This window comes from Podarcis bocagei (assembly GCF_964188305.1).
Source record: "Podarcis bocagei genome assembly, chromosome: 9".
NCBI classification, from domain to species: domain Eukaryota; kingdom Metazoa; phylum Chordata; class Lepidosauria; order Squamata; family Lacertidae; genus Podarcis; species Podarcis bocagei.
In genome coordinates, this window is record NC_138134.1 from 29803907 (window position 1) to 29828882 (window position 24976).

Consider the following 24976-nt stretch of genomic DNA (forward strand, 5'->3'; position numbering starts at 1 on the left):
CAGCATTAATATGAATGAAACACTCAGTGCTAGTAGAAGTTTCTTATGAGAAATGTAAACATATAATAAGAAATATATACACCCTGGACAATACCCACAAAAATGCAAGTCTGTTTCATGACCTGGGCATCTTTCATACAGGTCATAACTAATCTATCAAAATAAAACTGAGTCCCCCTTGTGAAATATATATCTAGTATGCTGCCACTTAAAATTCCACACACTTTGCTTCAAAAAGATTCAACACAGGATCAATTGGAAAGAAAGGGAAAAAGACAAGGTAAAGACCAAGAGTTAAACCAATGGATTAGGAACTCATTAGAAAAAGGTGGCCCGAGGCTTCAATATTATATTACTTACAGACTTACAAACATAATGGGTCCTTTGACTGATTTGCTTCCTTCTTACATACACTAAAAAATACAAAGAACTTGCAGTGAGAAGAAAATGAAGGGGTATACACCAGCAATTGAGATGATAGGCTATTAAAAGGACATGCTAGTATGGTGAGTGTGGGAGAAGCACTGGCTATAAACTTGTTGCACTACTAGGGAGACTGGAATGCACAGACCAACCAATCCTTAATCCCAAAACATATTGTCGAATATGACTTCAAGGTACAGCTTTTAATAATCTGTATGTTGCCTGATCATGCTGATGCACTGAAAGTACCTGTAATCATTTGACTAAAGTTTAGCATCAAATTCATATTTGTTTATGCTTATTTTGGCTCAGGAATTCTGAAACTGTTACAAAAATTTGTAGAAGTCACTGCTTCTGTTACACTCTCAAGTGTTTTTGTAGGGTTTACTCCTTAGCCTTTTCTTGTCTCAAAGATATCCCAGAGGCTTTGGATCAGAGTTTTCCTTCTCCTAGATGGGCTACATTCCCAGGTTGGCAAGCCCCACCTGCCCAAATTAATACTTAAATAATTACATCCCTGTTTGAGTATGCTTTATTTTCATAAAACCAAATTCTATAAAAGTCAATGCTAAACTTTAAGTCAATCTAGGACACAATCATGAAATTCCAGCCCACGAAGAATGGATTTTATGTGCAGGTTCTAGGGAAATCCAATGTACGAAAGTCTGTTGGGAGGTGCTTACTGTGTAAAGAAAGGATTGTCCTTTACAGAGCGGCCCACAGGGGGATGTGGGAGTTTTGGATCCGGTCTGTTTGTTGTATCCAGTTTCCCACCCCTGCTCTAGGCCCTGGACCATAAATTTTACTCATTGAGCCACAAACATTCACTAATTATTTTAATCAGCCCTGATTTTCATCTGTTGTTTCTTTAAAATAGAATACTTAAAATACAACAAACTGTAATTATAGATCTCAATAATTTTACCAAAAAGGATTCAATTGAACTACTATATTTAACTTCCTACTTTTTCTAGTTTAATTTTAGTCTATTTGACTGGAAAGCAAGAACAACACTTCATCATGCCACAAAAATATGAAACTATAACAAAGAAATATGCTGCTCATCATTTTTCACCCTTCTACATTGAAAAATATCCTTAGTCTAAACAATGTGATTTATTTTTCTTTTGACATTCAAAACTCTTGAGACTGACATTTCTCTAAGATCTATAAGAGATGGTTTCAAAATACTTTAAAAAGTCATCAGCAACTTTGTTTATTTTATATTTTGTATTCTATCATCAATCATGCTAATTTCTCAATTCACAAGGGGTGGAAGGTTTTAATCCTCATTTCACCTTTCAAAATTCAGTAATCTAAATGATCAGCGGATGACTAAAGTATTTTATCCATTATTAGAATTTTTATTGTTTATTTGTATTTATGGATCTATACCTTACCTTCTGTAAAAACCCAAGGAGGCTCATAACATAATAAAAAACAAACAACAAAGGGCATAAAACACTTTTAAAAGACTATAAAACATTTCAGGTAAACAAAGGATATACAACAGTTCAGTCCACCAAAGCTATTTTAAAAAACCTCTCACACGAAAGCCTTAAAATACTTTTTAAACTAGAAAAGTTTGCAAGATTTGATAAAATGTATATTAAAATCGAGTTCTAAAATGTCCTCGATTAATTATAACTATCATATTTCTACCTGTCTTACAGTGCAATCCTATTCATGTCTACTCAGAAGTTAGTAGTTAGTAGTTCAATGTGTGCGTGTGTGGATTTTATGAATATTATATTTCTTGAAATATCATAAAAAGACAAGGTAATTGGTATTCAACAATTCTGAATGACTTCAACCTAAAATCTGACACCTTTCATAGTAAGACACAGGTAGCTTTCTGAATAAACTAAACAAGAATTATGAATATTGCAAGGGTCTGACACACACATATATAATGCATACTTGAATTAAGGGTACATGACACATGTTACTGTTATTACTTCTGCAAGTGGTTCTTTTTCTGTGTTGATTTGCTAATTAACTGGATTGCTGGATAGGTGTCACCCCCCAAAACAAGATCAGCTAACTTGGAACACCAAAACATGGAGACATTTGTGTGGTGTGAATTTAACAAACAGCTCCAATAATAACTGACACTTTTAGCTGCCCCAGTTCGACTTGGCAATCCTTTGCTGATTCTTAGTACAGTCGCACCTAGGAAATCGAACGGAATCCATTCTGGAAGTCCATTCAACTTCCAAAATGTTCAGAAACCAAAACACAGCTTCTGATTGGCTGCAGGAAGCTCCTGCAGCCAATCAGAAGCTGCAGAAGCGCCACCAGACGTTTGGCTTCCAAAAAATAGTTCGCAAACTGGAACAATCATTTCCGGGTTTGCGGCGTTTGGGAGCCAAAACGTTCAGAACTAAGCTGTTCGGAAACCAAGGTACGACTGAACCATGAACTGCCACTTAGTTGCAAATATCCAGGTCATCCTCCAGCCTGGGAAGTTTTGGGTTTCTCTGGCAGTTTTAGAAAAATATATTATCATGTTGATAACATTGTTGGCATTGTATATGATGCAATAAATATTGCTTATAATGTGGCTTAAATCAACTGTCAAAGATGTGGACTTACTACTGTAATTGGCTTCATGTTTATAAATCTACTACAGTGCTGAGAAATAAAAAAGGGCAGCCTGATAGGACTATTGGTATAGTAAAAGGAAGATTGAAATGGACATTTTCCAAAAGAAACATGGATCTTTTCCAAAGATAATCATTTCAAACAGTCAGGACAATTCATAAGAGATACTGTTGGTCATTAAAGAAAATTGGAGATGCTGCAAGCTGCCACCTGCCCCAATATATACACAACTGGAATGCTGCCAACCGTGCGCTTCAGCATATAAAACAACTTGTGGAGAAAGCATGAGCAAAATACCACTCAACTAAATTATGATTAGTTACTCACATCTAATCAGATTTAACTGACACTTGTATTATTGTTATCTTGTGATTAACTGTAACATCTCACTGTAGAGCTTAGCTCTGCAAGTGATAGCTTTCTTCAATCGCCAATGAAATGTTATTCCCTGAGTTGGATCAGACCTAAGTAAGCTTATGTGTACAGCCATGAAAAGACTGTAGTGGATTGTAGCTATTGTTAAACGCAAATCATTAAGTCTAGTAGTAATTTCACCTTCACTATAAAGTTAAAGTTGGTATGTAAGAGATCAGTTAGTTTTAGTTTGGTTGCTTCTTATGTATGATGTTAGCCACTTAACAATTACAATTCACATTAGGGCTTTAGGGATGGATAGTGTAACTTTTCTCCCTGTTTGTTAATGGATATCGCTCTTCCCATATTATACATGGGAATTTGAAGTACAAACAGCATGTTCCATTACTGATAATGCCATTTTTCTGTGAAAAGTCCCACATGAGACGATAGGAATATAATTCTTTAAAATTACGAAGATCAGAAACTCTCAAAAGATCAGCTGCAATCATGGCTTTTTAGAAATCACGTCATTTTTCCTTTACACCTTTAAATTATTTTGCTCTCCCTGCATTTATTTGCACTTAACTCTGTGAAGTATTTGGGGATACAGATCATGAAGAAGACACGGGAGACAAAAATAATATTATTTTATTTTCAAAACCAAATGCTACTTATTCTCTACAACATACTATTTTAGCAATTAAATATTTGTGAAAAGGGCTTAATGGAGAAAACAGCACTCATATTTATATAAACCTGGGTTATGTCAGTATAGATTGTGTGCCATTCATTAGAGACTAATACTTTTAAAGCATTTGGAACTAGAAGGAAGGAAGGAAGGAAGGAAGGAAGGAAGGAAGGAAGGAAGGAAGGAAGGAAGGAAGGAAGGAAGGAAAGAGAGAGAGAGAGAGAGAGAGAGAGAGAGAGAGAGAGAGAAAGAAAGAAAGAAAGAAAGAAAGAAAGAAAGAAAGAAAGAAAGAAAGAAAGAAAGAAGTGTCCCAGGAGTGTAACTGAGTGTGCTGAATTTGGGCACTTGGGATAGCTCAGTCAATAGAGAAGGAGACTCTGAATTTTAGGTTTAAGCCCCATGTTCGGAAAAAGGGCTGGAGTAGATGACCCTTGTGGTCCCTACCAACTCTATGATTCTATACATTCTGAACCTTGACAGAACATTTAAAACAATGATACAGTATATGGCATCCACAATACATCATAGCTACACAACATGTAGCTTGGATTTACAAGTTATACTATCTATAAAAATACATATTTTACATCTTTCCACAACATCTAACATGATTCAAAGGAAATAAATCTCTTTATAGGGAGATACTGATAGTTCACAGTACAGGGAAAGCTACTAAAAGCTATGACTTGCTTGACCAAAAAATGACCACGACCAGAATGTGTGTTTTATTTAAATGTAAAATTACAAGCCCTTATTACCCCCAATATACCCAATGTTATAGCAGGGGACTTCAATGCTCGCATTGCAACAAACTGGGAGTCTTTAATCAAAGCCAAATGGTGGATAACCCCAGAATTCATTAATGACCTCGCCCTCCATACTCAAAGACTTTCCAAAGACAAAAGGGTAAATGAAGCAGGAACCCTTCTTTACCAATTGGTACTACGTCTAAACTTAGTGATTCTAAACGGGAACTGCCCGCCAGACGTACCGGGTGATTTTACACACATAAGCTCCTCTGCAAACAGTGTCCTGGATTATATGTTAGTATCTCATGACATATTCCCCAAATTTTCCCATTTTAAAGTTGAAAATATTCAACTGAGCGACCACCTACCGTTGGTCGCCACAATGACTATAGACTGGACCCCAGATGGAGACAGGCACCCAACACATCTGATTACGAACTCAGTATTGCAAATCAAAAGTGTTAAATGGTCTGAATTACAGGCCCAAAAATACTCAGCATATTTTCAACAAGAGCTAAAACAAGCATATTCAGGCTTAATCGAGGATTATTACGATTATGACCAAACTCTAAGACTATTCTCGAATCTGTCAGAAGATCTAACATCCTTTTTCTCTGTTCCGACGCATAAAATAAATCGAACACAAAGGAAGATAGGTGCATTGTGGTTCAGTAGTGCTTGTAAACAGGCTAGACAACTCCTTGGTAACATCTACAAAGAGTATAAAGCCTCCGGGGCAACGGTCCTGCCAAAAGAATATTTCCAAGCAAAATCGGCCTACAAGCAAATTCAAAAGGGAGCTAGACAGGAATGGCAAGTGAATCAATGACGGGCAATCATAGAAGCCTCATCACTACGGAACTCCAGACAATTTTGGCTCCTGGTAAATAAAAGAACTAAAAGATACCCTTTAACTATTATTCCTGCCCCGGTTTGGGAATCTTACTTAAAAAATTATTTTGCCACAACTAACTGTATTGCTAACACAAGAGATGAATTTCAAGAACAGCTTCCCCTCTGGCCCCCCACCGATCCGGAGGACATCCATGATTTGATCGTTAAACTCAAAACAGGGAAAGCGCCTGGGCCAGACCTGATCCCGGCAGAAGCTATAAAATACCATGCGGACTGGTGGGCTAAAGTCCTGGCGACCATTTTTGATGCCGTTAACAACTCTGGAATGATCCCGGAAGTATGGAAGGACGCTATTATCGTTCCAATCCACAAAAAGGGCTCACTAGACGACCCAGGAAATTATAGAAATATCAGTCTGCTCTCAATAGTGGGGAAACTGTATGCCCGCTTCCTGTTGAACAGACTTATCCAATGGGCCGAAGAGAAAAAATTAATTGGGCCCGAACAAGCTGGATTTCGCCCAAAACAGTCAACAATTAATCATATTCTAATTTTACAGCATCTTGCCTGGAAATATTCCACCCCAAAGGGTGGCCAACTCTGTGTGGCATTCATTGACCTAAAGGCAGCATTCGATAGTATCCCCAGGAGCATCCTCTGGGAAAAACTCACCCGCTGGGGCATCGACAGAAGGCTTCTCTGGCTAATAATCAAACTCCATGAGAACTCAGTGGCCAGAGTGAGACTCACCCCGGAGGGCGATCTCACCAATTCAATTCCCATTAACAGAGGTGTCCGACAGGGTTGTATATTGGCTCCATTCCTGTTCAATTTGTTCATAAGCGACATGAGGACTCCCCTAATAGAGGCTCAAGAAAGGATTCATGCACCCCGCCTAGCACTTTATCGTTGCCCTTTGTTACTATATGCGGATGACGCAGTCATCCTTTCCTTTTCTAGAGTAGGTCTCAGGAGGGCCTTAAATTTTTTTGGATCATATTGTGATACAAATTCCCTTACAATTAATTATGGAAAATCTAAGATCCTAGTTTTCTCAAAGAGCCGGAAACTCCACAATTGGAGAATTGATGGGAGAGTCATCGAACAAGTTTATAGATTCCAATACTTGGGAGTTTGGTTACAACATAACCTTAGATGGAAGGCCCATGTAGCTTATGTTACAAACAGAGCCAAAGCTATCTCCTTGGCGATCTTGCGATTCTTCTTCACCGATGGAACCCTCCACATCCCATCGGCATTGAAAGTGTTCAAGGCCAAGGTGATCCCGACAATTGCCTATGCCATCTCAACTTGGGGGACTTTTGTCAACCTATCTCACCTAGAGGTTATTCAAAATCAGTTTTTAAGAGGGATATTGAAACTGCCCAACTGTGAAGTAATACAGCGTTACGCATGGAACTTAATATTGTATCCCTGGAAAACGCCCTGTGGAAGCACATACTCTGTCACTGGTTATCTCTATGGCACAATCTCCCAAACTTGTATTTGATACAATGTATGTGGAGAGATGATTTCCAGACCCCATGGGTAAAAAATTTACAACTGAAAATTACGGCAATGGGAATGTCCCCATCTAAATTACTAGAGCAGGACATAGTTCCAGCTAAAAGAACAGTAACCTGTAAACTAGAGGAGATGGACTTGCAGCAGAAAATGGTGTTGGGCAATGGTACATGCTCACCTCAAAACCTTGGTTTATTACCCCTCTTAAGGCTCCCAAATTATTTGAATTCCTTAACTTCTTCGGCTCATAGATATGCCTTTATAAAGGCAAGATTCAACACCTTCCCATCGAACGTGCTGAGAAATAGATTTTCCAATGGACAGATATCACTCTTATGTGATTGTAATTGTGGGGCACCGGAATCGTTGCATCACATAATCTTTGATTGTGCTTTTCACTCATCGGCCAGGAGCAAGTTTCTTGATCCATATCTAAAGGGAATCGCCGATGATTCGAATGAAGCTAAACTGAGATATCTACTAAATGATGAAGACCCCCTAAGATCACTCACGGTTGCCAGATTCTTGATCAGCGTCCTATCCCTAAAGAAGAAAAACGGACTCCTGTGCGGCTCGGATAACCCTTTTAAACCATGATCTATGTTTTAGGATGTAACTAGGTGATACCACCACTGATGTCTTTTATTAACTTATGAGCAGAGGGCGATGTTTATGTTGCAAATTTATTGTAATGTATGTTGTTGGTCTTTTGCTTATTTTGCTTTGGTTCTTGTCTGTTTTCTGTAAGTTTTTGGCTGTTTTAAATTTGGAGGTTTAAGTATATATATGTTGGTGGGAAACTGTCATGTGACGGGCCAATGGCCGTAATAAATATCAATCAATCAATCAATCAATCAGCCCTTATTATTGGTGGTTAACACATAAACACACATAGATATTGCTGTAGACTCTAATTTAAACTGGAGTGGGAAGCAATGAGTCAACTAAATTAAAAACCAAACCATTGCTGCTATCATAGTTTTCCTGAACCAAAAAATATTTTGTGTGTTTAGCATCAGAACAAGAGAAGCAAACTCTATTTTAGTTCTGCAGTTGATATCATGCCATGATTTAAGTGACATTAAAATTAGTTTAAAATCACTTAAATCATAGGTAAAGGTGAAGGTTAAGGACTCCTGGACAGTTAAGTCCAGTCAAAGGCAACTATGGGGTACAGCGCTCATCTCGCTTTCAGGCTGCAGGAGCCGGTGTTTGTCCACAGACAGCTTTCTTGGTCATGTGGCCAGCATGACTAAACTGCTTCTGGCGGGCGCAACAAAGCACCATGATGGAAGCCAGAGAGCACAGAAACACCGTTTACCTTCCCATCACAGTAGTACCTATTTATCTACTTGCATTGGTGTGCTTTCAAACTGCTAGGTTGGCAGAAACTGGCACAGAGCTCACCCCGCCGTGTGGATTCGAACTGCTGACCTTCCGATCAGCAAGCCAGGACGCTCAGTGGTTTAGACCATAGCACCATCCACTCCCTTAAATCATAGCACCATCTACAGGGGAGAAAAATGAAGTTTGTTTCTGCTGCCCTGATGCAAAAGACATTGGGTACTATCTAATGCTAGTCCTACTCAGAGTACACCCAGAGAAGTTAATGGATATGACTTAAATCCATATAGTCTGAGTAGGACTTAGCTGGATTTAATCCATTAGTTTAGGAATAAATACTATTTTGTTGTAAAAGATATATATATATTTTAATGAGCAACTGCAAGTGCTTACATGCCTGGCTCCATATCATATACAGTGGTACCTCGGGTTAAGTACTTAATTCGTTCTGGAGGTCCATACTTAACCTGAAACTGTTCTTAACCTGAAGAACCACTTTAGCTAATGGGGCCTCCCGCTGCCGGAGCATGATTTCTGTACTCATTCTGAAGCAAAGTTCTTAACCTGAAGCACTATTTCTGGGTTAGCAGAGTCTGTAACCTGAAGCGTATGTAACCTGAAGCGGATGTAACCCGAGGTACCACTGTATATATTAAATAAAAAGCAATACAGGATACTTTGGTGACCAGCATCATTCTGAGTGCATGCCCCACTGCTTATTTTGCTGCTGCCCACTTCATCTGCACTAGAATGGATCCACATGAAGCTGTATTTAAGCCTTTCTTCAAGGCTGTTAAACTTTCCCCCTTTCTGCCAACATCTATCTGAAAAAATAATAATCTAATTCTCAGCATTTGCACTGATATATTCTAAAATGTTGATTCGCTTACAAAGCAGCATTCATGACCAGGGAACCACCAAAACGAAGGAAGAATGTGTTGCTCAGGCAAGACTCAATCGCAGCACAAAGTCCTATTGTACACAGGAGCCTCCAATAACCAGGATACTCCTATCTGCCCAGAGCCTTAGGGCATGTCAATATCCAGGCAGATGCTTCAACCTGCTGTTTGATATATCCTCTCACAGGACAGCTATAGAGTAGTTCCCAATACAAGGGAATCAATATACAGTACAAGGTATAACACTTGAACCTCCAAGATGCCTCCAGTCACATGAAATAATATGTCTGAACTGGGAGCCATACTATGAAGTGATATGTATAGCCTACAGTAAGACTCTCAATTAATAATGCAAATATTTTCTTTCTTTCTTTAATTAAACATATTTGTAACTCAGTCTGACCCTAGTATCTGGTGGGGAGCAACAAAAACACATACAGGGCAATAGCATCATGTGTGATGGTTTCAGCCAAATCACATATAGCCAAGATATCTGGCTGATGCCTGGCAATGGGGGGAGAGGAGCCCTGCACAGAGTCCCTCCCTGTGTCTCTGCTGCCTCCCCTCCCTGCTGCATAATTGCTTTCCCTCCCCTCCTGGGTATTGAGGCAAGGGAGAGAGAGTGTGGAGGGTCAACTTGGCTCCCTCAGGATACAGCAGCAGGGGAGAGATAAAAGTGGAAGATAGGAGGAGGCAACAGGCAGACAGAGAAAGACACGGACAGAACAAAATGGGTGGGATGGATCTGGGATGGAGCTGCAGGTTCTGCCTGGAGCCAAGTGCCTATGACTGAATTCAAGTTAAATGTGTGTGTGTGTGTCTAACTTGCACCCTGCTTCCCTGTTAATGATCTAAAAAACATATAAATCACTTATAAACAGATGTTAGCCAAAGTCAGATTCTCAACCTGTGGGTATGATCAGGGGTGATATCTGTGTGTCATTATTCCAAATAGAGCCTACTCATTAACAGCAGAATAATATGGAAATAATATTATTTATCTCTAACATGTTGATAGGAATTTCCAAAAGACAATTTTTGCCGAGAACAAGGAACATTAAGTTCCTTCCATAGCTTTGTATTCTTAATAAGGTTTTCCATTTATGAATAATGAAACAACTATGATAATGTTGTTTTTCAGTACCGTATTTTTCGCCCCATAGGACGCACCGGCCCATAGGACGCACCAAGTTTTTTGGGGGGGAAATAAAGAAAAAAAAATTTATTTCCCCCCCCAGGCGCTTGTGGGGCCGGCAGTGGGGGAAAGCGCTCTTCTCCCCGCAGCCCGCCTTCAGGTCAGGTCCGGCGACAGCGGGAAGATGCGCTGCGCCTCCCAGCTGTCCCCGGAGCTTGCGGGGCTGGCGGCGGGGTCTCCCCGCCGTCAGCCTCCAAACCTCTTCGGGAGACAGTGGGATGGTGGCGTTCCGCTTCCCTCTGTCCTCCGACCTTGTGGGGCTGGCGCTGGGGCTCTCCTGAAGCCTGGAAAGTGAGAGGGGTCGGTGCGCACCAACCCCTCTCGCTCTCCAGGCTTCAGCGAAAGCCTGCATTCGCCCCATAGGACGCACACATATTTCCCCTTCATTTTGGGAGGGGGAAAAGTGCGTCCTATAGGGCGAAAAATACGGTAATTCTTTCCTCATTTTTCCTGTTTAATTTGAATCATAATTATAAATTATATAGGTTATATCTCTAATATACTAACAGCCTATTTTCAAATTTTCTCCTTAGACTCTTAGTATCATTTTGCAGCACAATTCTATATTTACTGAAAAGCAAATCCCACTGAGTTCGTTCAGTGATTCCTACTTCCTAATAAGTGTGATTCGAATGCAGACTTAACTGCCAAAATAAGAACAATATTGAATTTCAGCATTGTAAAGAAACGTTAAGAGTTTCTTTGAAGAGCTGCTAAATCCTACAAATGCTAAAATATGCTTCAAAATAAAGTGGCCACTTAAAAGGGGCGGGACCCCGACAATATACCATTACAGACTATTGACTAAAAGGGAAAGTCACCATGATTAAAATGGAGCAATTCACTTTGAACTAACTCTAGTTGACTCATCTAATGTGCCTAAGGATTGTCTGTGGCAAGCCTAGAGGAAATCTTTTGTGCTTCAGTTAGCAATAAAGCTTGCAAATCATTATTCTTCTAAAAGAATAGCACTGATAACCAAAGATACCAGCAGTGTTTGGGGTTTTCTGTTGCACTTTAGCCCCTGCTAGACAAACATACTACTTTAAATTCAGTGTTAATACTAAGGCTTTTTACTAAGCATTCATTCAGTCCATAGTTGGTTTGATAACATACTGTGTCCTTCCATCACTTATCATTAGGAATATTACAATTTTGTAAGAGTATGTATGATTGTTTAAACATTCTCCAAATATAATCAATAAAAATAAAAGCAATTCATGAATGACTCACACAGCTTTAAAATCCACTATTATTATTATAAATCAAATCTTCAGACCAACAGTTCTCTTTGTTGTTTCAAAGGGTTAGGCCACACGGCAAGTGTATTATGTTTTTGTGTTAGTAACATATTGCTGGGTATTTCCACAAAACCTAACAGATGTTTTGTAATCCTTTGGTGGCAGAACACTGGTGGGATTAGGAAGACCTTGTGAATCTTGTTCTCCTTGCTCTGCACTGATGAACATGTAACTTCCATTACAAGTGTGCAGCTTGATGTCTGCATATCTGACTGCTACACATACTGCAACCAACCACTGAATAGTCTATAAACTTTGCTAGGGAAATGATTGAAGTTATTTATGAGGCCATTTTATGTCATATTTCTGCGGGTTAGTCATATTGTCACTTTTCTCATATCTACACTTTTAGTGAACAAAATTGATTGTTTCTCTGTGGAATAGGCTCCCCCTTTCTAAGAAAGACAGCAAACTGATGACCATAAAATTGGGTTAAAAGACTTACTGTATACATGCTTGGTTGACAATATCTGGAATTAAAATTAAACCATGCATAGAAAAATGTAATAAATGAATAAAAATGTATATTCTGGGTAATTTAAGCTCTAAGTGCAACTTTTGGTCATGGAATCCAAATAGCTGAAGCCATCTTATGTATGCTTCCCAAATGGAATAACATCAAGGTTCCAGGACTCTAATGATACACAAGCTGCTCAGTCTGAAAGACCTAAACTCACAGATTTATTTCACACAAACTTAAAAGCCACAGATAGACTCCATGGAAAACTACTGCAACATTAATGTTGGAGTTGGTCTGATTTCCTCCCCAGCTAAATATAGGGTTTCTTTTTCACATAACATAAAGTCTTCAACCAGCTTAAGCTTTCTAATAAATTGCCAACTCTGAAACAGTATATCTTTTATTATGCTGCTTGTTACTTTACTAAGACAGGAAATTAAAGCAATAAAACACTTTCAAAACGATAGGGCGCACTCAAGCAGTCAATTTTCTTATGTTACAGTAGTATTCTTCAAAAGGCCTTTTATGATACTAATATTAAATCCTTTGAAGTCTGAAGAATCTGTTGAGGGTGCTGAATTCATGATATAAAACTCAAAATATTGCATCCACTTATGCATTTATTAAAAACTGAGTACATGGCAACAAATGTTTAAAAATTAAAACACGACACTAAATTGATGTTATTAATGTATCTGAGGTTCACACTGGAAAGGTTCAGCATGGAAAGAAACACTACCTATTCAATGCTCAGGGAAAATCTATTTTGCTTTTGTATCACTTTACATTACCAAATGCACACCAGGTGTGATCGTAGATACAAAAAGCTGGTGCACAAACATTATAATGGTCACTTATGCAAAATGATCACAAAAAGGAAATTGAATCAAGCTTAGAAAGCTATTCATTTCTTTTAACCCCTCTAGAACAAGGTCACACTAGTGGTTCTGTTTAATGGCATGAACACTATTTCAACAACCTGATAAAAAGCATGTGGTAGGGAAACAAAGCAAAAGTCAGGTCCCATTCCCTGAAACCAAATGCTACAGCAGCTTTTGAGGCACACAGTTGTGGTGAGCCTCATTAAACTGAGTATTTATAAAATATTTTGGCATAGATATACATCAGGAACCTCAGAATAAACTATCAGTAGCAGATCCTAGTTCTTATATCTGTTTATTTCAGTTTTATATCTAGTACCCAAATGGGGGAAAAATAAATCTACCTGCAAAAGTTATTTCAGTCAGGTCATTATTAGAACGTGTTAGTGAAGAGAGTTTTTTGAAATGGTACTTCATTCTCTATAGACCAATGATGCTGACAGCGTAATATTCTTTTCTTTTCTTTACTACTCTGGAATTTGTAGAAAATTTATTTGTCGTCACGCTGGCCTCAGCAGCCCTATACACCTGTTTCACGCATGCAAGACGCATTCATGTCCAGGTGGAATAAGGCTGCACTTTGAACCTCACACCTGATGGTGGAAATTGAATTCAAACAGTGCATGAAGGGGTTAAGGCCAGAGAGGTCTGCTCCTAGACTCTGCAAAGTCACAACTTCTCTTCTCTGTGAGGGAAAAAGCGAAGCTGCTTCTATTTACTTCCCTCCCTCTCTCAGCACCATGTAACTGACCAAGGAAGATGTGCCTAAGCTTTGCTCCAAGCACGTGCTTGAAGCGATCTTTCTGTATTTTCTACCCAAGAGTAGAACTTCCCAAAAGTGGAACTTCCAGACCAGGCCCAAACACAGACCCACTCGACACAGATCGCAGTGATCCAGAGCTGAGGTTACCAATGTATGGACTGCAGTAGCCAAGTTATCCCAGTACAGATACAGACACGGCTACCATACCAGGCAAAGCTGGTAAAAAGCACTCCTAGCCACAGAGATCACCCTGGCCTCTAATGACAAGGATGCATCCAGAAGGACCTCCAAGCTACGGACCTCCTCCCAAGCCATGCACCTGCCCCATGTAGAACAGGCAGAAGGTCTATCTTGTTGGACACATGAGCCATCTACCCAAAAAGTCTACATCTTCCCAGAGTTTAAAAGTTTACTGTCCCTCATCCAGGCCACCACTACATTAAGGCACCAATCTGGCATTTTCACAGTTCTCCTGATGCAGATATTGCAGAGAAATGGAGCTGCATGTCCTCAGCATACTGATGTCACTATGCTCTACTCCCTGCAGCTTCATGTGGATGTTAAATAACACAGGGTGGGGGGATACTGCCCTTCAGTACCTCATAGCACAGTTTGAAAACCAGAACACACCAACAATTTCCAAACTCTAAGTCTGCTACATCTTAAAGTGAATTAGAAAATTATAAGCAAGAAAAATTAAACAAACAAACATACAACCAGAACAGTGTCACAAGTATCTACTCAGTTAAGGTAAATAAGCAGTACCAAGAGGTCTATGAGTTCAAGGAAAGGATATCTCCAGGGAAGGCATTCTGCTGCTTCCTTGTGTCCAGTTTTACAAAATTCAAAGTGGGTAGAAACAGAGATCCCACTGAAGTCCATATGTGGCTTTAATGCCAAGCTTCCTCTTAGATAAGCAAAGTACAAACACACATAAAGGCATACGACATAGGATAAATGGAAATAAAGTGTCTTAATGGGAAGGAGGTTGAACGGAGGCCACATACACAATAGTGCTGACACTGAACATTTCAAGAATCTTAAACATTAAACTGAACTAAGTTTATTTGTTGTTTAGATTCCTCACTTTAATATCATTTGGTCCCACATTACATTATTTTATCCTATTTAAACAATAATTTAATAATTATCAGAGAATGCTTTTAGCCCTTCTGGGCCTTATCAAGAGAAAAAACTAATCTGAAGTGCTTTAGAAACTTAGTGCATCATCAGATTTAACATAGGCAGAGTTTTCTTTTCACATTAAATTAACTTACAATTCAGAACTGTTGCATTTATTGGTCTTTGTAATCCCTAACCTCCTCAACATTTTGCTAGATGGATGAATATGAAAAAGGCATCAACAGCTTTAGGGTGTGATGCAGAAATAAGAGATAATGAAAACTAGAATTAAATTCATGGGCTCCATTTGTTTTCTCTGCATGCTTAATAGAGCCTCCCATTGTTAAAGACTCTGTAAGTAATCATTGATTTTAGACTGTTTAAAATTAAGAGAGGAACTGCAGATTTAAAAGATAGAAATGCTAGACACACACATTATACAAGTACTACTTGCTAGAGCTAGTTTCTGTCAGTTGTTGTAATGTGTGCAAGCAAACACTAGCAGAAGTTGCTGCTCAGCTAGTTTTCATTTTGTACCTTCTGTGTTTTGGTAGCATTTTTGTAGAGCTCATTGTAGATGCACGATTAAAGCACTGACTCTACTTCACAGCGACCTGTGTACAGTAATGGACTTCACCCTTTCCACTGGCTTAAGAAAGTACAGTGGTACCTTGGTTCCCAAACTTAATCCGTTCCGGATTAAACCGTTCCAAAACCAAAGCATTCTAAAACCAAGGCATGCTTTCCCATAGAATGTAATGCTAAATGGATTAATCTGTCCCAGGCTTTTAAAAACAACCCCTAAAACAGCAGTTTAACATGAATTCTACACATGAGACACTCACGCTGGATCAGGACCAGTTCAAGTGCAGAACTTTGGCAGCACATATTTGTCTTTGCTGGAGAAGCTACCATACTAGATCCCTTAAGATAAGTATCTTTAAGATGTTCAGTACACATTCTCACAGACCATGGCTGGATCTAGAAACATCAAAAAACCGTTTCAGGAAAACACACTGTAAAGCTCGTAATGGCAAATCACATGCCGAAGGACTGAACTCTACAGTGCCATCTGGTGTCACAGTGTTATAACAAATTTAAAACCCTTTTCTTTTAAAAAAAACAAACCCTAATGTAGCTGAGTCCATAGTTTTCTGATTTCAAGCAGTCACCATGAATGCAACAGTTAGCCAACAATATAGCATAAAGAAGAATACATACCTTTTTCTTGATGGAAAATTATGGATATAAATCTTCATCAGACTAGCGGAGAAGCATTGTGGGATATGGCATCATTTGGTTTGAGTTTCTAAAGATGCCTCTATCAGTTTCATCCCAAGTTACTTCTTCGCCACGAAGAGATGACACTGAAAGGGTTAAAATGTGACCAATATTAACTTTTTATTTATAAACCAAACCTTTTTAGACATGTCACACACTGTCATACTAATCAAGGATTAACTGCATGACAAATCTGAACTTTTAACACCGAACTACACTGAAGTTGTGGGAGAGCAAGCAAAGGTCACAGCACTTTGTAAATGTAAATTTTTCAAACCATCACAGTGCTAAAATATATTCCTTATTTCTGTTACAGTTTTCCAGATAATTCAGATATAAAAGGAACAAAGGGGGGGGGGACACTACAAGCAAGGTAGAATGTCCACTTTTTATAAAGAGACTATTGCTTGATTTATACAGGGAAATCTCTTTGGTCCCATCTTCTCAGTACTGGGGAAATGAAACAACAATGGTGTTCAAGAATCCCTGGTGAAGAATTGGCAGAAAGTTGATCCTCCAATTTATTTTTAAATTCATACTGAAAATGCAATGCTTGTTCCCAGAAAACAGCTGAAGAAATTCTTTATAAAATAGTAGTGAGCTGTGAACAGTAGTCTAAGTAAAACTGTAATAGAAATTAATGAAACAGAACCTATTAGTCTGCCATTAGGCTGGACTATTAAATTATCAATATTTATATAACCCAATTCTTCATGCATTTCCTCAGCACAAGCCTCATTGAATAGAACCTTTGAGAATTAGAGCTACAATGTACTTGATGAACATGACACCTGTGATTTCCTTTTCCAGAGCACTGAGCGTCTTCCGTCGTTATGTATCATATGACAGGCTGCAGCTAGACTGCTAAGTGGGACACCTTATTGCATACACATATTACTAGTGCTGAAAGAATTGCATTTACTGTCAATCTGCTACTGAACCAAGTTAAAGTACTGCTGATGACTTTCAAGGCCCTACATAGCTTGGGACCAGGATAAATCTCAAAGAACACTTCCGCTTTTACCTGCCTATTATGGTCATCAGAATAAGACCTTGTGGTCATGCCACATCCTGCATATATTTATGAACTAAGTAACTTGAGTTCTCTGTTGTAGTAGACACCTTGTAAAATAATTTCACCCTTCTAAGTAGCAGGCATCAATACAAGTACTGATGTTTTGCTAACTAGTAAAAACGTATCTCTTTGCTCAGGCCTTCCTGAGCCTTTGATTTGTAACACCAGTTTTGTTCCTTAAATATGGCATATGCTAATTTTTATGCTCTACCGGTGTTTAATGTGTTTTTTTTTTACATACATGTTTATACAATGCATAAAAAATAAAGTCCCAAACATGTGTGTAGAGCTGCCCTAAATCAGAACCCAACGTAGGATCCATTGCTGTGACATAACCAGGAAACTTGGTCTAAATAATTATTTCCCATTTTAAACAGAATAGAGAAATTAAGGTCTAGCACATGTGTGACTAATCTGCAGTGTGTATCCAACAAGAGGCATAGGTTGTGGACATGTGGCATCCATAAACAGAAGGCCCCCAAAACCTAGCCAGGTGTTCTGCTACCACCTTTAATAATTATTATAATTATTTAATTATTTAATTATTTAATTATTAAATAATGGATTCCTGCTTAGTTTCCAGCATGTGCACTAATGTGGTACTCTCTTATACTGTGGACATAATATTGGATATGCATATACTGTACGGTTGGCCACCAGTAGTCTTCCAAAAGTAAGAAGTTCCACAAATGGGATGCTACTGTGGAGAAACCATCTTTTTTGGTCACTGCCCAAATCTATAGCACATTACAGAAATATAGATGTGAAGTTACAAGAACATGGATTACCGTGGCAAGGCTATTCTAGTCAAGGGACAACCATAGCTGGCAAACCAGCACTGAAACAGGCACTCCTAGCCACTATGCTTTCCAATGTCCAGAGGGTGAATAACTCCATCCAGAATAGACTCTCTCCCCAATTCTGAGACATGGGAATCACCCACCAAAATGCCTCCATCTTATCATAATTAAGTATCAGTTTACTGGTCCTTATCCAGCCAAAAAATCTGAGTGATGCATTCAACAGAATTCATAATAATAATAATAATAATAATAATAATAATAATAATAATAATAATAAATTTTATTTATATCCCGCCCTCCCCAGCCGAAGCTGGGCTCAGGGCGGCTAACAACAGTCAAAATAGTCCAACATTCTAAAACATTCATTATAAAATTACCTAATTAAATCAAATTATAATGAAATTAATGGCAACCATCAAACAAAATTTTGTGCAGATTGCCAGAAGAGGGGGTCAGGCTGCGCCCTGACAAAAGGCCTGGTGGAACAGCTCTGTCTTGCAGGCCCTGCGGAAGGATGTCAGGTCCTGCAGGGCCCTAGTCTCTTGTGACAGAGCGTTCCACCAGATTGGAGCCGCGGCCGAGAAAGCCCTGGCTCTAGTTGAGGCCAACCTAACCTCTCTGTGGCCTGGGATCTTTAGGGTGTTTTTATTTGCAGACCGTAAATTTCTCTGTGGGACATACCAGGAGAGAATCTCAACTTTCAGCAAGGATATTGGCTTTGTGCTATAATGCAATTCATTTGATCAGCTTTTTAAGATTCTTTACATGCCCCAAGAGTTGTAACCTGCATGTGACAAGCTATAATCATAGAGATTTATAAACACACATAATTGCAGAAAAAAATACTGCCATAGTTATTATAACAATATATACTGCACAATTATGAGTTTTGTTTATTAAGGTTTTTTATTTCATCAGTTTATGAATTTTAATTGTAATTTACTTATTTATTGTAAACTGCCAAGAGAACTTTATGCCAACAATAAACATAATAGAATAAAAATAAACTATTTAGGATGCAAACCTATAGTCCCTGCACATACACTTTGGATGCGGCAGGTGGTCTGCCCCGATGAGTATCCTCATTGCATCAATGGAAATCAATTGTCAGGCCTCTGATAGTAGAACGGGTGAAAAGGACTAGACTGCCTATGATAAAATAAGTGTCCTTGAAAGTTAAAGTTTTCTGTCTTCTCTATAGTGGTGTACCCAATCCAGGGAAAATTTATTTGGAGGTAAGCCAAGCTAATACAGTAGGACTTGCTCCCAGAAAAGTATATTGGATTGCCTTTTTAGGATTCACTACTTTTCCTACCGTGCCTGTGCCTTTAACAGCAGCCTAACAGGCAGAAATTAAACTGGTGAAGTTCTTCATGACATGGCTCTATCCCTGCCAGAAAAAGCAATTTCCAGTCAAATCGCTGGAGAATCAGAGAACCTGTGTAGGGTTTACTCCTCAGCCTTTTCTTTCTTCAAAGATGTCCTACAAGGCAGTAGGCACAGATTTTTCCTCAGGGTTTACTCCTGAAGCCTTTCTCCACAAAGATTACACCAACTGACCCTAATTATTATCAGAATTCAGCTTTCTACATGCAGCTGAATGAAGTTATAAAGCCCCATACTCACTCTCTTTCTTTAAAAACAAACAAAAAAACATTTCTAGCATAGGAAAACAGCATGTCAGGAAGAAGTCAAAACTGAAATTATTATTATTATTATTTTATTGTATTTATATACTGCCCTATACCCAGAGGTCTCAGGGTGGTTTGGAGGTCTCAGGTCTCATCATTCTCTTGATATTCAGAATTTCTATGTGTATGGAAGTTTGTTTATTAATTTTTCTTTAAAAAATCATTCAAATGTGTTCTTTTTCCCAACCTGCACCTAAAATGGTACAGTACAGGAAAAAACTTTATTTAGAAGTGCGCCGGAGGGGGGGGGGGCGAGAGAATAATTGAAGAGAGGTTGAAAACAAAGTCATTTAAGATTTTATTCTCCCAAGTTAATATCCTACTCAGTAACCTGGAGAACCCCCTAACTCCATACAGGCTTTACAACTGGAAAACAACATTAAGTGCCTAAGGCTGCAAACCTAAAGTTCAACCAGGCTTACTTCTCAGTAGACGTGATTAGGATTGCCCTTTAAAGCTGCCATTCTGTACCCATTTACTTGGGAGGAAACCCTACTGAACTCACAGGAGCGTAGTACCAAATGGATATGTAATCTTTGGGTTGCGCTGCGAGAAGAGAAATGTGAAAGTGAAGCTGTCACAAAAGGCCAGAACTGTAACTCTGGGGGGCAAAGGAAAGTGAGGGAATCAGAGCAGGCTGATTCAGAGGAGTAAAGGAACAAGGAATAATAATAACGAAAGGTGAAGTGAGCATGTAATCTCTCTCACACGTTGTGCCCAGGAGGGTATGAGGCAGGCCTCGCATTTCCCTGCCTTTTGCCTCCAGCCTTCCTCACCCCACTCCTTATCAGAATAATAAAATACAGCAAAGTATTTTCCTCAAACAACCACTTACTGAGAGGCCTGAGAGACTTCCTTGCCTCTCAGAAGCAGCACCTCCTCTTCAGTCTTAATACTGAGAGAGCAAAACTTGTGTAGGCCCAAAAGATTGGCTGTGACGTGTAGAGAGCTGGTTGGCCACCACAGGAGGCAGACTGAAAGAACTCCAGGGGGTCTCTCAGACCTTTCAGTAAGTGGAAATGTATTAGCATAGCGCACAGGGGGAACTTCAGCTACGTTTCTTTGGGGGTGGGGGTGGTTTTGATCATGGGGGGGGGGAGAAGAGATGTGTCCCCCAACTGAGAATCCATCACTTCCACTTTTTTTCTTCTTTTTTTCTGTGGGTACAATTTTGGAGGGAGAATTCAGCAGAACTCCCTTATACCTCTGATCAGCTAGTTGCCCTCATCTTTTCCTCTTCACAAATCCAATACAGTGGTACCTCGGGTTACATACGCTTCAGGCTACATACACTTCAGGTTACAGACTCCGCTAACCCAGAAATATTACCTCGGGTTAAGAACTTTGCTTCAGGATAAGAACAGAAATCGGGCTCTGGCGGCGCAGCGGCAGCAGGAGGCCCCATTAGCTAAAGTGGTGCTTCAGGTTAAGAACAGTTTCAGGTTAAGAACGGACCTCCGGAACAAATTAAGTAATTAACCCGAGGTACCACTGTATTCCAGGGGACATTGAGGGAGGGAGGGAAAGGAGGGACATTAAATTCTAAAATGGTCTTTCTGTTTCTGTTCTGGTTTAGGCACAGGGAACAGAAGGGGAGACTCAATTAGAAGTTCCCAAACACAGCACCAAAGGAAAATGGGGAGGCTTCCAAAATTTTTCACATTCAAAATTCTCCTAAAATTCTGGAGTTCTGAATAACCTAGCTTTTTTCCAAAGCAGTACCAATGTAACAGGAATCTTCCGTTGTTCTGCTGTTGTTTTTTAATTTACAATCTACTGTGTACACACACAAATCATTGTAGCTTTCAGACATCTAACTATCAATCCACATGTGTACTTTGATAAAACACTGGAAAGCACCTGTCTTGGTTTAATTATATGTATGGCTGTATCTACAAATCCTTTCTGTGTGTGTTTTAGCAATGTGCAGCAGCACATGAATAAGATCACACGGAGACTGCCTTTTTCAGTGTTTAACCAATGCATGTGAATAATCTGTAATATAGGAGTAATGTGCAATGGATAGATGTTATTGAAAACTATATGCAATTCTAAAATTAATTTCAGAAATCCTGCTAGTTAAGCTAGAGTTCAGAGGGAGTAGAATGCAAAGAAGAGCAAACCCATGAAACTATATAGGGCTAAACCCAATGAAACCCACTCATCCCTAAATCAAAGCAGGTTTTGTCACCTGCTGAGCAAAAGTTCTGTTGCTCCAGAGGATGCTATCTGGGGGTGCTGTTTTTTATACTGCTACCAGTGCTATTGGCTTTAGTTGATTTTTATTGCTTTGCATTGCATTGCATTTTATAGTTTTGGGTTGCAAGTCGACGCAAACTTACCTAGGAGCAATCTGCATTGAACTCAGTGTGACATACTTTGTAACCATGCATATGATTAGGCTGTCAAGTTCCAATTTTTAAACTTGCCTCAGGTATGTCTGCAAAGAAAGTGTGATTTATGAACAAACCAAACTGAATGAATTGTATGCTAACAGTGAGTACAGAAGGCTTGTTGATCTACTCTCTCACTCTAGGGCTAATGATCTACTTGTGATCTTTCTACATTGTTCATAAAGATGAGAACAAAAATGACCATGTGAAGATTAATTTCTTAAATGTATCCCACCCTTTAAAAATATTTTATTAAATACGTATAACAAGTGATCAGTGACCCACTTTGAATTTCACATTTACGTACTTTTAAACACAGTGGGCAGTCAATGTAAGACAACAGCATTACTCTGGAGGGAAATTGGCAGAGAGAGCTCACAACTGTCTGGAATTGAAAGTGCTATCTAATTCTGCTGTACAATGATCAATTCGTTGACAGAACATCTGCTTGTCTCATTCTCTGCAAGTTCAAGTCTATATTCCGCTACTCTTCTGTCTTCAGCGTAGAGATTAGTGACATATTTTTGGCACTATGGCCCTGTGCTTCAGTGTTGTTGTTTTTTTTTGTGTGTGTGTGTGTGTGTGTGTGTGTGTGTGTGTGTTGCTGTTATAAAGTGCTTATGGAATTGATCTTCCATACAGATTTTCCCCATACACTGTTTCATAACCTGAACTATCTCAACTGTGCACAAAGCATCTAAGTCAACTCTCAGCAATAAGTCACTGAAGGGTTGCAGTTGCCAAAAGCAATACTTCAGAAACCACTGAAGACAGACAAATACACACAGTTTTATTGGAAACATTAAACCAGTGGAATCAGCAAAGATTCTAGGGTTAAGAGAACTTGCAAATATTCTCTCCAGGCCTAAAGGAATATCTTCAGAGGTCTGGCAGAAAACTATAAACCATATAGCTACTTAATTCCAACCCATGGTTTCCCCCCCTACCAGTTTGAAACAGCAATTGGATTTAATGCATCTTTGTATTGTTTTCAACATATATTTTGGAGTGAGAGACTCTGTAACATAAGATCCACACAACTCCTCATTTCAGTCCTAAAGAATTCTTGCCTCACCTCTGTTTGAGTTTGAAGCTGGCATAGAGACAAAGAACTTGCACAGACACCTTTCACCCTGGCCAGCACAAGCCAGTGGGGATTAGAATGTGGCAGTAGATCTGCCCACTTCATTTAGGATTGCTAAATGTATAATTTAGTCTGGATCCAATCCAATGGACATTGTCTGGAATAGGTGAGATAATAATTTTTTTAAGCTTTGATATTTCTCCCAAGGTAATACTACTGCTTTCAGTTTAGAAAAAAAGTCTTTTAACTGCATACCAGATAGCAGTATTTGTGACTGCCACAAAATTCTACAGCTGAAGCCTGGTTTCGTTTCAGGTTAGCAGTATTGTTCAACAGATACTGAATGCTAAATTTGACAATATTTTGAATATAATGCAAAATAATAATAATCCTGTTTTTGTTTCAGGAACAGATATTCACAGATACTTATGATATCTCTTTTTTAAAGTAATTTTATTGGTTTTTCACCTTTTATGAATACATAACAGACACAGAAAAGACAAAAAACAAAAACATGTATAATTTCAGAAAATCCAACTTTCTTAACCTTGTTCCTTAACTCCCCCCCCCTTCATGCATCCCCATTCCCATAATTATGTCAGCAAATTGGTATTTCTCCTCTTAACCATCTTAATATTACCTCTTTTATTAAAGAAAAAAAAGTTTTTCTAAGTTGGACTCAAATTCCCTTCCGTCGATTTCCCATTTTGTCTTAAGTAAAAGTCAAATTAACTAAACCCAAAAGTCCTGAGTGTTTTTAACGTTCTATTCTTCCCTCCCTCCCATCCCCGGTTTTCGTCCCTTCCCCAGTACATGTCCAAAATAACAGTTCTTAGCCTGGATTCCTCACGTCCGAGGCTTTCAAGTCTCTTTCAGTCCCTCTCCGCCGGTCTTGTTGGTAGTCCTTTATATTGGTCGTCGAATCTCGAAGGAGTTCTGTCCCCATCAAACCAGGTTCTCTTCCCACAAGGACATTTGAAAACAACTGCTGCAAAAGTTCCTCAAGCCATGCATCTTCAGAGTCAGTGTGGAGGCCCCAAACATATTTAATCTTTATTTTAAGTTCTTGTATTCCATATACTCCCGGGGCCTCCTCCTTCGTCTTTTGCATCTTTCGCAGATTTGTAGTGAATGTAATCCAAGAGTCTCCTTGCTTATATTCCACTGGTGTAAGCTTCTGGTTGGTACTTTCCATCTTTACTTTCAGTTCTCCTTGTTTAGTCTCCTCCACTTCTTGAGTTATCATTTCCGATTCAGCTGCAGATTCTTTCTCATTCAGGTCCTCAATACATTCAGCAGAGCTGCTTGTTCCAGAAGTCAAGGTCATGAGTTGTTTATTCATAGCCAGACTCTGCTCTTGTAAGATTCCCACCAAATGAAACATTCTTTCGATTTGCACTAGTAACTTTCCATCCACAGCCATTGTAATGTCACAGAGTTCCCCCTAGAGGGAATCTGGTTACTTAATAATCTTTCTCAATAAT

At 39.0% G+C, this 24976-nt stretch overlaps 1 protein-coding gene across 22 annotated transcripts in view; it reads right to left on the reverse strand.

The window, feature by feature from the left end:
* Positions 1-24976, reverse strand: part of TENM3 (teneurin transmembrane protein 3) — a 1319439-nt gene that overhangs the window by 706276 nt on the left and 588187 nt on the right. For all 22 annotated transcript variants that reach the window (XM_081208578.1, XM_081208577.1, XM_081208575.1 and 19 more), the window contains exon 4: positions 16387-16532. The gene's annotated coding sequence lies outside the window, so the exon portion shown is untranslated. The remainder of the gene's footprint in view (positions 1-16386; positions 16533-24976) is intronic.